We start from the raw sequence: 17,499 nt of genomic DNA on the forward strand, positions 1-17,499 counted from the left end.
TGCAAGAAATGAAGAACAAAAATAGAGAAAGGAAAATCTAGATGAAGTTTTTTTTTGTTTAAAAGGAAGGGGAAATGCAAGGAACAAATGCAAGAACTCATAAACACTAGAGAACTTCATCTAGAATCGGGCGGTGACAAAGTCACCTATGTTAGAGTATATTGACTGCGGAGTCAAGTGAGAACACTTGATCATAAGTCATACACATCGTTTAAACTCAAAATGGGGTTACCATTTTTCGTTTAAGCATCTTGATGTATTCGCATCTTGTTGAGCTGCTTTGACCCATGGCTTGGGTAAAGTTTCTCTAAGATGGAATATCATACCTTGGGTGGTGGTGTTGATCCTGATCATGTAGTTGAATTTGTGTGGGTTGCTCAAGGTTGATTTAGCTCATCAAGAATTGAGAGCACCACTTGGATTTGAGTTCATCTACCTACATGGGTTAGTCTTGCAAGGAAGAGCACTTGTGTATCCAACATGACAATCATGAAATTTGATACCAAATGAAATTTGATATATAGTATTTGTCAAAAGGATATGTTGAAGGGTTTCATGCTTCCTTGTCTTCAACCACCACGGTGTAGGGACTTGATGATGTAGAGATTGCTCAAGATGTGAGTGAGCTGCAATCCCATGAATTTAGATTCATCCAAGTACCTACAAGGGTTAGATAGCATGCAAGGGTACAAATGTATCCAAGACATATGATAATCATCATAAGAGAAAAAGTCAAGGATTAGTCATAGGCTCATGCCTTGCATGTATCCAAATGGAGTTCCTACTCCAAGTTTGAAGCATCAATGATGTTCAATTCACCTCTCAAACAACAAAAGACTTTCTCATCAAGCGGTTTGGTGAATATATCCGCCAATTGCTTATCGGTACGAACATGCTTAAGATCAATGTCCCCTTTAGCAACATGATCTCGAATGAAATGATGACGAACTTCAATATGCTTAGTTCGAGAATGTTGCACGGGATTGTGAGCAATCTTAATAGCACTCTCATTGTCACAAAGCAATGGAACATGTTTCACATTGATCCCATAATCTTTAAGAGTTTGGGTCATCCAAAGTAATTGAGCACAACATGAACCGGCGGCAATGTATTCCGCTTCGGCGGTGGATAAGGATACCGAGTTTTGTTTCTTGGAGGACCAAGACACAAGAGATCTACCAAGAAATTGACAAGTACCCGAAGTGGACTTTCTATCAACCTTGTCTCCGGCATAGTCCGAATCGGAATAGCCAACAAGATCAAAAGAAGACCTCTTAGGATACCAAATGCCAAAATTTGGTGTATGTATTAAGTATCTCACTATCCTTTTCACAGCCTTAAGATGACATTCTTTGGGGGCCGCTTGATATCGTGCACACATGCACACACTTAGCATAATATCGGGACGGGAGGCACATAGATATAACAATGAACCAATCATAGATCGGTAAACCTTTTGGTCAACCGATTTGCCATCCTTGGTCAAGTCAAGATGTCCACTAGTAGGCATGGGGTTTTCATACCTTTGCTTTCTTGCATGTTGAACTTCTTGAATAAGTCCTTGGTGTACTTTGTTTGAGAAACAAAGGTGCCTTCCTTAGTTTGCTTGATTTGCAAACCAAGAAAGAACTTGAGTTCACTCATCATAGACATCTCAAACTTCTTCGACATTAGCTTCCCAAACTTTTCACTAAAATGAGGGTTAGTCGAACCAAATATGATATCATCAACATAAATTTGGCACACAAATAATTCACCATTAACCCTTTTAGTAAAAAGAGTAGAATCTATCTTTCCAATCTCAAAGCCTTTTTCAATAAGGAACTTGGTCAAGCATTTATACCACGCTCTAGGAGCTTGTTTAAGACCATAAAGAGCTTTGTGAAGTTTGTAAACATGATCGGGTTTCTTAGGATTGACAAAGCCGGGAGGTTGTTTAACATAAACTTCCTCCTCAATTTCACCATTTAGAAAAGCACTTTTAATGTCCATTTGGTACAAGGTGATATCATGGTGATTAGCATAGGCAAGTAAGATGCGGATGGACTCAAGTCTAGCAACGGGGGCATATGTCTCACCGTAGTCCATACCTTCGACTTGAGTGTAGCCTTGGGCGACGAGACGTCCTTTGTTGTGAACGACTTGACCATCTTCGTCTTGCTTGTTGCGAAACACCCATTTGGTACCGATGATGTTGTGGTTGTTGTCGGGCTTCTCGACCAATGTCCACACTTGATTTATCTCAAAGTTGTGTAGCTCTTCATGCATAGCATTTATCCAATCCGGATATTCCAATGCTTCTTCAACCTTCATAGGTTCAATGCTAGAGATGAATGAATAATGTTCACAAAAATTAGCCAAACGAGTTTTAGAGCGAGTGATTCTCCCGGTTTGGATATCATTGAAGATTTGTTCGGCGGGATGGTCTCTTGAGAGTCTTGCTCGAACTCGTAAGAGCTTTTGTTTTGATCGGGGTGGAACATCTTCTTCATCTACTTGTTCTTCTTCTTGGCCTTCTTCATTGTTGACGTTGTCGTTCTCTTGTCGTGGTGGAGAAGGAGGTTGATGAGGTTCATCTTGGTGTACTTCCTCGTTTTCTTCATCTTGATGTGTCCCACTTGTGGATGCTTCCATGTCAACTCTTGGTTCACCTTGTCGTGAGGTAGAAGCTTCCACTTGGACGGACGAGGTACTCCCCTTCACCTCCGTTGGATGAATCTTGCCAATAGACAAGTCTTGGATTGCTTCTGAAGGATCTTTGTCTCCTACATCAATTGGCAATTGCTCTAGTTGCGAGCCATTAGATTCATCAAACTTCACATCTACCGTCTCTTCAACCTTTCGGGTGAAATTGTTGTAGACACGGTAAGTGTGAGAGTTTGAGCCATAACCAAGTAGGAAACCCTCATGAGATTTAGGAGCAAATTTAGAACGACGATGCTTATCAAGAATGTAACACTTTGAGCCAAATACTCGAAAGTATCCAACTTGGGGTTTGTTACCGGTGAGGAGCTCGTATGCCGTCTTGCCGAGTAGCTTGTGAAGATACAAGCGATTTGTTGCATGACAAGCCGTCTCAACCGCTTCCGCCCAAAAGTGTTTTGGAGTCTTGTACTCATCAAGCATCGTTCTCGCCATCTCAATAAGAGTCCGGTTCTTCCTCTCAACAACTCCATTTTGTTGAGGTGTGTACATGGACGAGAACTCATGTGAGATACCTTCTTCGTCAAGAAAGGTATCCACATTTGCATTCTTGAACTCCGTTCCGTTGTCGCTTCGAACCTTCTTGATCTTCACTTCAAATTGATTTTCGGTCTTTCTAGCGAAGTTCTTGAAGATCTTTTGGACCTGCGATTTATCATCAAGAAAGAACACCCACATAAATCTTGAAAAATCATCAACTATAACTAGACCAAATGAGTTTCCACCGAGACTCTTGTAGGCATTGGGACCAAAGAGATCCATATGAAGTAGCTCGAGTGATCTTCTCATGGTCATGATGTTCTTCACGGGGTGTCTTCCTCCTACTTGTTTTCCAGCTTGACAAGCACTGCACAGTCTATCCTTGTCAAATATAACATCTTTCACTCCAAGGATATGATCACCTTTAATAAGCTTATCAAGATTTCGCATGCCCACATGACCTAGCCTTCTATGCCACAACCAACCTTTTGAAGATTTAGCAATAAAGCAAGTTCTAGGTTGAGCCTTTTTAGTGAAGTCAACAATGTAAAGATCACCTCTACGTATACCGGTAAAGACCATTTTATGATTATCTCTACGAAACACTTGGCAATCTACTTCAGTAAATAGGACATTGAAACCAAAGTCAGAAAGTCTAGATACGGAAAGTAAATGGTAGCCAAGAGATTCAATGAGCATAACATTTTGTATGGAGCTATCATGTGACATGGCCACCTTACCAAGGCCAACCACCTTACCCTTTGAGTTATCACCAAAGGTGACATACTTCGAGGGCCGTCGTTTTCAGCAAGCTCATGAAACATATCCTTATCTCCAGTCATATGATCAGTACATCCACTATCAAGGACCCATTCCTTTCCTCCAGCCATGTAGCTGTGAAGATTAGCCATAAGGCCAAAATGTCTCATAGACTCATCGAGATCAAAGTTACTCATCATCCTCATCATAGTATCCCTGTTCAACATTGTCTTGTGGCGAATCAATTCCTAGAGAGAGTGATTCATTAGATAAATGATCATCACGATAATCGTCTTTATGAATTCTAATGACTTCGGAAATGATATTGCTAATGATTCCAACATCTCCTTTGGCACGCATGAGATTAGTAAGTTCAAAAAGACAATCACCAAACCTAGGATCATTGGAATTCATCTTACTCAAGGCAATAGACTTATGAAGGATCTCATCTAAGTTTTGCAAGGCATAGTTTGGAAATCGTTCCTCAAGAAATCTCCATATAGTGTAGGCACAATCAAGAGTAGGTAAGCTAGCAATCTAATTTTTGGGCAATCCTCTAATGATAAGATTGATAGTTCTAAGATTATGAATCATGTCAAGATCCTCATCGGGAGTGGGATGAAAGGGATCACTAGGGGAAATGCAGGGACTAGTAATGTACTTGTTCAAGTGATATTCATCAAAAATCTCAAGCATCTCATTTTTCCATTCATGAAAGAACTCTCCATCAAGTATAGGCACTCTATGTCTAAGACTCCCCAACGTAGACACATCCATCTTCCTCCAAAGGTGTTTAAACCAAAGCAATGGAGACCAAAGCTCTGACACCAATTGAAAGGATCGAGAAGAGGTGTCTAGAGGGGGGGTGAATAGACTCTAAGCAAGAAAAGTTGCAGTTTTTAAATTCCTTGAGTTGAGGTGGAGTTTTAGCACATGTTTAAACATTCACAATACATATCAAGCAAGCATGACAAGAGTATATGAGCAGCGGAAAGTAAAGCATGCAAATTGCAAGAATGTAAAGAGATGGGATTGGAGTGTGCAAACGCAATGTAGACTCGGAGATTTTTTATCCGTGGTTCCGATAGGTGGTGCTATCGTACATCCACGTTGATGGAGAGTTCAACCCAAGAAGGGTAAGAGTTGCGCGAGTCCACGGAGGGCTCCACCCACGAAGGGTCCCCGAAGAAGCAACCTTGTCTATCCCACCATGGTCGTCACCCACAAAGGACTTGCCTCACTAGGGTAGATCTTCACGAAGTAGGCGATCTCCTTGCCCGTACAAACTCCTTGGTTCAACTCCATAATCTTGACGGAGGCTCCCAAGTGACACCTAACCAATCTAGGAGACACCACTCTCCAAAAGGTAATAGATGGTTTGTTGATGATGAACTCCTTGCTCTTGTGCTTCAAAATGATAGTCTCCCCAACACTCAACTCTCTCTCATAGGATAGGATTTGGTGGAAAGATGATTTGAGTGGAAAGCAAGTTGGAGAAGGCTAGAGATCAAGATTCATGTGGTTAGAATGGAATATCTTGACCTCAACACATGAGTTTTTTTTGACAGAAAGACTGTAAGGGAACCCCTTACAGTATAATTGGTGCAACAAACCCAAATTGCAAGTACCATGCCTTGAACCTGGGTGGGTGGGAAGGCATCAGCCCCTTCCCACCACTAGGCTATGCCTTAGTCTGCCCTCAACACATGAGTAGGTGGTTCTCTCTCAGAAAATGTATGCTGGAAGTGTAGGCATGTTCTGATGGCTCTCCTAACGAATGAAGAATGGGTGGAGGGGTATATATAGCCTCCACACAAAATCTAACCGTTACACACAAATCACCAAACTCAGTGGGACCGAATCAGAAAACTCGGTCAGACCAATTCAGTTCATAATGTGACCGTTAGGCATTTTGGTGGGACCAACATGATCAACTCGGTGGGACCGATGTGCTAGGGGTAGGGTAAAACCTCATCTCGGTTTGAACGATTACACAAACTCGGTGGGACCGATTTTGGTAAAGAGCTAACCAGAGAGTTGGTCAAGAAAACTCGGTGAGACCGATTACAATTCTCGATGGGACCAAAATAAATGCAACACGCACCAGAGAGTTTGCAAGCCCATCTCGGTGAGACCGGGATCCCATCGGTGAGACCGGATTGATTAGGGTTTGTGGCAGTAGCTATGTCAAATGAACTCGGTGGCGCTGGATAGAATATTTCGCTGGGGCCGAGTTTAACTTTTGGTTCGGGACATATGTGGATGTGAGAAAGTGGTTGAGGATTTTGGAGCATATCACTAAGCATTTTGAGCAACAAACCCATTAAGCAACACCTCATCCCCTTTTAATAGTGTTGGCTTTTCCTATGGACTCAATGTGATCTTGGATCACTAAAAGTAAAATGTAGAGTCTTGAGCTTTTGAGCTTGAGCCAATCCTTTGTCTTTAGCGCCTTGAAGGGGTTCCACATCCTCTTGTCCACGCCACTCCATCTGTTGAACTTGTCTGAAATACACTAGATGAAGACATTAGTCCAACAAGAGATATGTTGACATTAATTACCAAAATCACCCAGGGAGCACTTGTGCTTTCATAGTTGAAAACAAAAAAAATCACCCTACGAACACCCAGGAACAATATGAAGATGCATAACAGGTTGTGATCAACAATCGCTACCGACTCCGGGAGTGCAATGAAAGTAGACGAGTCGGTGTAGATAGTACTTGAAGTCTCTCGAACGTTGATGACGATCCCACGAACCACCCACGAACGGAAGATCGAAAGCACAGCATCTCTGCTTGGTTACAAGCGTACGGTCTTCACGATCTGGCAGCGCTTCACCGTCCAGAGCTAATCATCGCTGGAGAATTGGAGGGAGAAGATTAGAACCACACGGGGCTTCTAATTATGAGGATTAAAGGTCGCTAGGGCTTGCTCTAATCAGTCAACTAGGACCAACTACAACGTGCACTAGACCAACTAGAGGAGGCTCCAAAACTTGTGTTGCAGAAGGGTGGAAATCCTCTAGTATATATAGGTTGGGAGGGTAGGAGGGGGCGCCACACAGAGGGGAAAGTCTCCCCCTTGTGGCCGGCCAAGGGGAGGGGAATCCCCCTCCAATTCGGCCTCCCTCTCTGATAAGTCTCCAACGTATCTACTTTTCCTAATGCTTTTTCCTCTTGTTTTGGACTCTAATTTACATGATTTAAATGACACTAACCCCGGACTGATGCTGTTTTCAGCAGAACTACCATGGCGTTGTTTTTGTGCAGAAATAAAAGTTCTCGGAATGGAACGAAACATTGCGAGGATTTTTCATACAATGAAAGAGAATTTCTGGAGCCAAGAGATACCTGAGGGGGGCACCTGGGTGGGCACAACCCACGAGGGCGCGCCTACCCCCAGGCGCGCCTAGGTGGGTTGTCCCCACCTGGTGGCCTCGCAGACCCTGAAGCCGATGCTATAAAATCCTATTTTTCCAGAAAAAATTAGAGAGAAAGAATTATCGGGATCCACGGGACGGAGCCGCCTTCACCTCCTGTTCTTCATCGGGAGGCCGGATCTGGAGTCCGTTTGGGGCTCCGGAGAGGGGGATCTTCGTTCTTCGTCATCACCAACCCTTCTCCATCGCCAATTCCATGATGCTCCCCACCGGGAGTGAGTAATTCCTTCATAGGCTCGCTGGTCGGTGAGGAGTTGGATGAGATTCATCATGCAATCGAGTTAGTTTTGTTAGGGCTTGGTCCCTAGTATCCACTATGTTCTGAGATTGATGTTGCTATGACTTTGTCATGCTTAATGCTTGTCACTTTGGGCCCGGGTGCCATGATTTCAGATCTGAACCGTTTATGTTATCACCATTATATCCTTGTTCTAGATTCGATCTTGCAAGTTATAGTCACCTACTACGTGTTATGATCCAGCAACCCCGGAGTGACAATAGTCGGGACCACTCCCGATGATGACGTAGTTTGAGGAGTTCATGTATTCACCGTATGTTAATGCTTTGTTCCGGTTCAATATTAAAAGGAGGCCTTAACATCCCTTAGTTTCCAATTGGATCTCGCTGCCACGGGAGGGTAGGGCAAAAGATGTCATGCAAGTTCTTTCCATAAGCACGTATTACTATTTACGGAATACATGCCTACATTATATTTATGAACTGGAGCTAGTGCCATATCGCCCTAGGTTATGACTGTCACATGATGAATATCATCCATCAAATTACCGACCCAATGCCTACAAATTTATCCTATATCGTTCCTGCTAAGTTACTACTGCTGCTGTCACTGTTGCACTTGCTACAAAATTACTGCCATCACTGTTACCGTTACCGTTGCTTCTGCTACTATTATCAAAACTATCATACTACTTTGCTACTGATCACTTTGCTGCAGATAATTAATCTCTAGGTGTGGTTGAATTGACAACTCAGCCGCTAATACTTACAAATATTATTTGGCCCCCCTTGTGTCGAATCTATAAATTTGGGTTGAATACTCTACCCTCGAAAACTGTTGCGATCCCCTATACTTGTGGGTTATCAAGACCTTTTTCTGGCGTCGTTGCCGGGGAGCATAGGTATATTTGTTGAGTCACTTGGGATTATTATCAATTTATCACTATGAAGAATCTGAAGGAGGCTAAGACTAGGATTTATCCCTCTAAGACGAGGGGAGGTAAGGAACTGCCATCCAGTTCTGCTTTAGATTCACCTTCTGTTATAAGTAAACTTGCAACACCACCACATGCTATTAATTCTGATATGTCGCAAGTTATTGATGATGCTACTTCTACTATGAATGATGCTTATGATGATGCTAGTACCTTGCTTGATGATGATGATGTGCCACTAGGTGAATTTCTTGATGAACAAATTGCTAGAGTAATACAACATGATGTTGTTGAATCTGATGATGAGCTTGAAACTGGAAATCTTGAAACACCTGCTAGAACAAGCCTTCCTAGATATGAATTGCCTAAGGTACCGGAAGATTATGTTATGAATGAGGAGACAACTAGAGATATTCTTGCTTCTAAGGATAGAGATGATCTAGAGAAATTATTATGCAAGTATAAAGAAAAATCTCTGAATGCTAGAATGCAATATGATCCTAAGTTTGCTAACTCACCTATCTTTATTGATGATAAGGATTATGAATTCTCTGTCGACCCAGAGTTAATTACTTTGGTTGAATCTGATCCTTTCCATGGTTATGAAACTGAAACTGTTGTGGCACATCTTACTAAGTTGAATGATATAGCCACCCTTTTTACTCATGATGAGAAAACTCGCTATTTATTTATTCTCATTATTTCCTTTCTCATTTAAAGGGTGATGCTAAATCTTGGTACAATACTCTTGCTCCTGGTTGTGTGAATAGTCCCCAGGATATGATTTATTACTTCTCTGAAAATTATTTTCCTGCTCATAAGAAACAAGCTGCCTTACAGGAAATATTTAAATTTGTGCAAACTAAGGAAGAGAGTCTCCCACAAGCTTGGGGGAGGCTTTGCCAATTACTTAATGCTTTGCCTGATCATCCTCTTAAGAAAAATGAAATACTTGATATCTTCTATAATGGACTAACCGATGCTTCTAGGGACTTCCTAGATAGTTGTGCTGGTTGTGTTTTCAAGGAACGAACTGTTGGAAAAGCTGAAGAATTATTGAATAACATATTGAAAATTTATGATGATTGGACTATTCCTGAACCACCGGCTAAACCCACTCCGAAGAAGAGGGGTATATTATAAAGAACAATCTCTGAATGCTAGAATGCAATATGATCCTAAGTTTGCTAACTCACCTATCTTTATTGATGATAAGGGTTATGAATTCTCTATCGACCCAGAGTTAATTAGTTTGGTTGAATCTGATCCTTTCCATTGTTATGAAACCAAAACCGTTGTGGCACATCTTACTAAGTTGAATGACATAGCCACCCTTTTTACTCATGATGAGAAAACTCGCTATTATTATATTCTCAAACTATTTCCGTTCTCATTAAAGGGTGATTCTAAAACTTAGTACAATACTCTTGCTCCTGGTTGTGTGCGTAGTCCCCAGGATATGATTTATTACTTCTCTAAAAAATATTTTCCTGCTCATAAGAAACAAGCTGCCTTACAGGAAATATTTAACTTTGTGCAAAACTAAAGAAGGGAGTCCCCCACAAGCTTGGGGGAGGCTTTGACAGTTACTTAATGCTTTGCCTGATCATCCTCTTAAGAAAAATGAAATACTCAATATCTTCTATAATGGACTAACCGATGCTTCTAGGATTTCCTAGATAGTTGTGCTGGTTGTGTTTTTAGGGAATGAACTGTTGGACAAGCTGAAGAATTATTGAATAACATATTGAAAAATTATGATCATTGGACTCTTCCTGAACCACCGCCTAAGCCAACTCCAAAGAAGAGGTATATTATATCTTAGTCCTGAACATATGCAAGAGGCAAAGAAATCTATGAAGGAAAAAGGTATTAAAGGTGAGGATATTAAAAATTTACCTCCTATTGAAGAAATACATGGGCTTAATACACCACCACTGCCTAAGGTGGTAGAGGTAAATACTCTAATGAAGTTCAATGATAATGACAATCCTCACAATATGCACCCTAGCCAATGCCTTTATGAGTTTGGAAACTACATTAGGAAACAAGATCACTTCAATGCAAATGTTATAAAACAATTGAAATACAATTCTGATATGATCGCTCGCTTGAGAGACTTGTTATTTAGAATCTCCAATGATGTTAGGGGTGTGGGAAAGCATGCTTCTATGGTACAAACCCAGTGTCACAGCCTGATTTTTGGCCCTTTCTTTTTCATTTGATTTTCTGAGGTTTTTGCTTGAGTTTTCTTTTTCCGTGGCTTCGTTGTCTGGAAACTGAAGAAGATGACCTCTTCTTTATTTCCAGAGTGGCTTTTCATCCTCAAATACTTCCCTAGATCATATCATTTCCATCCTAGCCCAATCCCAATATTCTTTTTATTGGGAATATTCCTTTTCTATTAAAGGAATCATCCTTTTTGCCCTAGGTTGTGAAGCAACCTATATTTCCATCACCTCCTAAAATTCCCGAATAATTCTCATAATATGTTTGGGTCATATCTTCCTCAAATATGGCAAAATATTTCATTTGCCATGTTTATCATCATGCTCAAATAATTCATTTCCTATTCTGTCCTAAATGGCACATTGTGAAGCAAGTGCTATTTTCCTTTTTCCAAGTGACCTCAAACTCCATGGACACCTTCTCATGTCCATATCATTGCCACATGCCAAAATGCAACCTCATTTGCCTAGTAGTCATTTAATTATGATTTTCCAAAGTTTCTGTCCAGAAAGAAACTTTGTGAAGGAGGTACAAGCTAGCCATATCCAAATGAGTTTCACTTTTGCATGGACCATCATATCATCAAATAATCGCCCTCCACCAAAGTTGAGCTCATTTAATGCCTCCATGTGAGCACATCTTCAAATCTTTGATTCTGTCCAAAATTTCAGTTTGTGAAGCAACTATATTTTATCTTGCTTCATTATGGCTGTAAATTTTTCTAGGCCTTCTCCTATCCATATAAACTCCCTCCACCAAGTTGTGGCTCAATCCATTTAGCCATTTTCCCTCTAGAATTTCTGCAAGTTTCTGGTCAGTGGGGATGTTTGTGAAGGAAGTACCATTTTGGTTTATCCAAATGGTGTGAAACCTTTTTCAGCATCTTCATATGACCAAATAACCCTGCCATGCCAAATTTCAGCTCAAGTGGCTTCTCCATTTGAGTGCACCATCATGATCTTCATTCTGGACCAGATTACTTAGTTGTAAAGCAACTATATTAATTATTGGTCCATTTCCATCCAAAATTCACAGGATCGTACTCCTTCCTATCCTAAACACCCCAGACAACTCCATTTGACCCAATTAGCTCCCTGTTGATCAGCAGTACTCAGCCAAAACTGATACAACAAACTTCAGGCGATCACTCACATCTCTCCTTGGCACTTATGCATGATCCATCACCTCCCTCGGCCTCTAGTATGTAAGGACTAAACACTAGACAACGTTTCCCTGCCTCTTGCATCCCCTCCTCGCCGGGCGCAGTGGTGACCGCGTCGTTTGCGGGTCTGTGCACGCGCTCTGGCAGCGTTGGCCGCGCTCTAGGCATCGGGACGCGCCGGCCAGCTCTGCCTCGATGGTTTCCTCGCATCCGAGCGTGCCGACCTGACTCCCCCTCCCTCTCACGTCGCCCTCGACCTGTTTCCCCCTCTCCAAGCCTCCTCGCCAGAGCTAGACACCGCGCGTCCACGGGCGCACAGTGCCGACAAGGCATTAATGGCGTCGTGGCTTCTTGCCTCTCTTGTCCCCGAGCCCCTCTCGTCTCCGTGACCCTCGTCCACTTCCCCCTCGCCGTCGTTCGAGCTTGGCCGCAAGCACACGCGTCTGCGGCGCTGGACACGCGTCTGTGGCGGCACCCGAGCTCGAACCGCCTTGCCACGGCTATATAAGCCAGCCCCGACCCCTCCCGAGCTCACCAATCGACCTCACGCACTCCTAGCTACCTCCCCGACCACCCAAACAAGCTCAAAGAGATCCCTGATTCCCCCCATGGCCGCCGTGCCCGCATCGGCCTTGGCCTAATTTTACTCAATGTCGAGCCCCTCTCTCCTCCTCTCCACCTCCAGTAGTTTCCCCGTAGTCCAGCGCCCATCCTCCACCCCTCAGCCCGGCGCCGGAGTGCTCGTGGCCGCGTGCCCCAAGATCAACCGCCGCCGCTGCCCTCGGCCTCCGTGAGCCGCCGTCACTCCAGGCTTCCCCAGCGCCTGCTGCTGCTCCAGGAGGGAGCAGCACTCCGTTCTGCGCCAGCCGGTGGTCCCAGCTCCACCGGGGACGGCCGGAGCTGCCCGGGCCATCGCCGGCGCCACGCAGCCTCGCCTCTCCCCTGCTTCTGTCGAGAGGAAGAAGGAGACCAGCGGGAGGAGAGAGAGAGCACCGCGGGACCCACCTGTAAGCGAGCCAGGAGCCGGCCCCGCGGTGACCCCGCCCACGCTGACGTGGATAAGTGGAAACGTATTCGCGAGAATGCATTTTCTCTTTCCGAAGGCGTATTTTCTTGCGGCTTAGGCGAGTGGCCGGGAGGCGTATTTTCTCAAAACCGTTTCTGCCTTATCCACTCAGGGGCCTGTTTGTAGAAATATTTTTACAGATTGGTCCCTGGACTTCAACTCTTCACATCTTTTCAACCGTAACTCCAAACGAGGTGAAACCAACGCCCACGTCTTCGTCTCTTCGAGCCTGAACTTTTGGTACCATTTTCACCATGTTTCAACATTCTGAAAATGACCATTTTGCCCTTGCCCCTAATCAGCCCCCTCCGAGAGGGAAAACTTTTCGGCGATTCTTTCCGCGATCTTTCTGCACTTCTCCCCGGAGCTTTCTTCATCCCCAGGCAAGCCACAACCACCATTTGCATGATAGCCATGCAGAAGCATTGGTTTTCAACTTGAATCTTTGATAACTGCCTGTTCGTTTTGCTACTGCTGTCGGTATTTCGGTTATGCTTATGGATCGGTGTTTACCGTGATGCTATGTTTTCTTGCACTCTGTTATTTTGTTCTTCATGCTAGTATTATATTGGCCATGCTTGGTAATAGTACATGTTGGTGATTGTCTTCGGTGCATGATGATCGTCTGTTCCGAGTACCGTTGTTATGCATGTTCCTTCGCACCCAGTTGATTAAATACTTGCATGGTAGTTTAACGTTATGTTATTGCATGGTATTTATTGTTGATGCTAGTGGTCAGGTTATGCTAGGAGTAGTGTTCTAGTTGAGATATTCATGCTCGTCAGCATGCCGTGCTCATCTGGATTGATGATTAAATGTTGCTGTTATGCTCGTTGATTATGTTGCACCCCCATGCTTATTTGATATCATGTTCATGCATTGTAGTTGCATCATGTTATTTTATCATGGCTCGGCATATTGCATTCAAGTTTAACCGGATTAAATTGAACTTGAACAACTGTTGGCTGGGTCATGGTGCCACCATCGATCTGACCAGTGCAACCACGTTTGCCTTATGGGAAGGCCCTAACTGGGTCTATTGTCATGCCTATCACCTGTGCCTCCCACGAGGGAAGGATATGCGCGGGCGCTACCTTTGCCAGATAGGACGGCATAATCCTTGTGTGCCCGTGTTTGGTTTTGAGCTCATGTCCCCGTTTGGGACCGTTTTGCCACGACGGTGGCCGTTGGTGCCTTTGGTAGGCACGGGGCCACCCAGGACTTAGCCCAAAGGGGAGTTGGTCGGAGTGGCCGGGAGAGCGTCATGGCAGTAGATCAGTTTTGTCAGAACGCTTTGGTCCACCCGAATGGGAGTGCGAGGCCAGGGTTCCGTGGTGTGGGTACAGTGTGCTAACCTCTGCAGAGTGTGTGTGTGTTAAATCTATCGATAGCCGCGCCCGTGGATATGGGCCCAGTTCGTGTCGGTCACACTATGGGTCAACAGTAATAATAATAATTTGATTAATAACAACCCTGGTTCGATGATGAAAGAAGTTGGTTGATATTTATGTGATCGTGAGAGGATCACTGTGATATCGTGAATACCGGCTTGTTGGATATTTGTGATGTTATGCAAGAGTCAAGGGTAAAGGTCAAGCTCCTTGTGGTCATAAATGATTACTACGGTATTATTAATACCAAGCTTGATTGGATCCTGAGATGATTGTGTGATATCCGTGATGGTAAGTGATACAGGTGATGGTTACGAGGTAACCCAAATAGAGTAAGTTGGTGCATGATAGTTTCATCATATTGCATGCTAGTATCATCTTGTTCATATGTTTATGCCATGCTCGTATTGTTCTAGCTGTATCATCTTGTTCATGTTAATCCTTGTTAACCTATAATTGCCATGCTATTATTTGTCTTGATTGCTTTGGTTGTTGTGAGCTTGCAAGTACATTCAATGTACTGACCTGGCGTGTCATGCCAGTTTGCAGGTCATGCCAGATATGATTGCTTGTTTGTCGTGGATCCCTTGTTTGCGCGCTAGGATAAGCGTTCCAGCCAGAGTCCCTGCGGAGTGGAGTTCATCACCGTCGTTGCTGTTCCGCTGCCAGTAGTCATTCCGCTGCATCGTGTTGTTCTGCTGCTTGCATAGAGCAACCGTGGCAGGCGTAGCGTCGCCGTGCCGATGTAATCCCCTTGTACCCCAATAGATTGCAATAAAGAGCTGATTTGTTCTATACTAAGCAGTGCCGTATTCCAGAAGACATCTCCTCGATCTCTGGGCCGGAATACGGGGCGTTCCGGTTTCTCTGAGTCGGGGTGCCACAGGCTTGGTATCAGAGCAGGTTTGACTGTAGGACTCCCTAGCCCACACGAACGTTAGAATGCGGTAGTATAGAGCCCCGTTGGTTTATTGCACTTGATTGCTGCATTTGTTTGTTGCATAGCATGCATATAGATCATTTTCTTGTCGCTAACGGTTAATCTTGTGAGTGTAGGTGGCGTCGTTTTTGATCCACTACCTGCACCCTCCTTCTTAGCATGCCTGCTCTCTGGTGTTCGGCGTCATCTCTGTCCCAGCAGAGTGATGCCCTGGTACCAAGTGTTCCAGACACCATTTGCGGGAGTTACTCGGATATCGCGTCGATATCTTTCCGCCACTCACCCATATCGTTTCAGTGATAGACTCATCTCTATCCCGAATCGTGCCATCCATCTCGTCCCGTTGGAAACCCTCACTGATACTTGTTATCGGAAAAGGGCAATGCCGTCAAGCCTTGCTTTTCCTCCCCTATGTTGCCTCATCATCCCATTCTTTGGACATGTACGATTCCCTTTCGTACGCTTGATGATGATGTAGTCGTGACTTCCGTGTCTCGCTGCATGATCGCCAAGTCCGTCCTTGCTTCTGTATCCATCCAGATCCAGTCGGTGTTCAGCCAGCGCTTGGTATAGCCTTGGTGAAGGACATATGCCCTAGAGGCAATAATAAAGTATTATATATTTCCTTATATCATGATAAATTTTTATTATTCATGCTAGAATTGTATTAACCGGAAACATAATACATGTGTGAATACATAGACAAACAAAGTGTCACTAGTATGCCTCTACTTGACTAGCTCGTTAATCAAAGATGGTTATGTTTCCTAGCCATAGACATGAGTTGTCATTTGATTAACGGGATCACCTCATTAGGAGAATGACGTGATTGACATGACCCATTCCGTTAGCTTAACACCCGATCGTTTAGTATGTTGCTATTGCTTTCTTCATGACTTATACATGTTCCTATGACTATGAGATTATGCAACTCCCGTTTACCGGAGGAACACTTTGTGTGCTACCAAACGTCACAACGTAACTGGGTGATTATAAAGGTGCTCTACAGGTGTCTCCAAAGGTACTTGTTGGGTTGGCGTATTTCGAGATTAGGATTTGTCACTCCGATTGTCGGAGAGGTATCTCTGGGCCCACTCGGTAATGCACATCACTATAAGCCTTGCAAGCATTGTGACTAATGAGTTAGTTGCGGGATGATGTATTACGAAACGAGTAAAGAGACTTGCCAGTAACGAGATTGAACTAGGTATCGAGATACCGACGATCGAATCTCGGGCAAGTAACATACCGATGACAAAGGGAACAACGTATGTTGTTATGCGGTCTGACCGATAAAGATCTTCGTAGAATATGTGGGAGCCAATATGGGCATCCAGGTCCTGCTATTAGTTATTGACCGGAGAAGTGTCTCGGTCATGTCTACATAGTTCTCGAACCCGAAGGGTCCGCACGCTTAACGTTACGATGACAGTTTTATTGAGTTTTGATGTACCGAAGGAGTTCGGAGTCCCGGGTGATATCGGGGACATGACGAGGAGTCTCGAAATGGCCGAGACGTAAAGATCGATATATTGGACGACTATGTTCGGACTTCGGAAAGGTTCCGAGTGATTCGGGTATTTTTCGGAGTACCGGAGAGTTACGGGAATTCGTATTGGGCCTTAATGGGCCATACGGGAAAGGAGAGAAAGGCCTCAAAAGGTGGCCGCGCCCCTCCCCATGATCTGGTCCGAATTGGACTAGGGAAGGGGGGCGCCCCCTTCCTTCTTTCTCCTCCCCCTTCCTTCTCCTACTCCCACAAGGAAAGGAGGAGTCCTACTCCCGGTGGGAGTAGGACTCCCCCCTTTGGCGCGCCTCTCCCCTTGGCCGGCTGCCTCCCCCTTGCTCCTTTATATACGGGGGCAGGGGGGCACCCCAGAGACACAACAATTGATCCTTGAGATCTCTTAGCCGTGTGCGGTGCCCCCCTCCACCATATTACACCTCGATAATACCGTCGCGGAGCTTATGCGAAGCACTGCGTCGGTGGAACATCATCATCGTCACCACGCCGTCGTGCTGACGAAACTCTCCCTCAACACTCGGCTGGATCGGAGTTCGAGGGACGTCATCGAGCTGAATGTGTGTAGAACTCGGAGGTGCCGTACGTTCGGTACTTGATCGGTCGGATCGTGAAGATGTACGACTACATCAA

Source organism: Triticum aestivum, chromosome 4D (genome assembly GCF_018294505.1).
Source record: "Triticum aestivum cultivar Chinese Spring chromosome 4D, IWGSC CS RefSeq v2.1, whole genome shotgun sequence".
In the NCBI taxonomy this organism is placed as follows: domain Eukaryota; kingdom Viridiplantae; phylum Streptophyta; class Magnoliopsida; order Poales; family Poaceae; genus Triticum; species Triticum aestivum.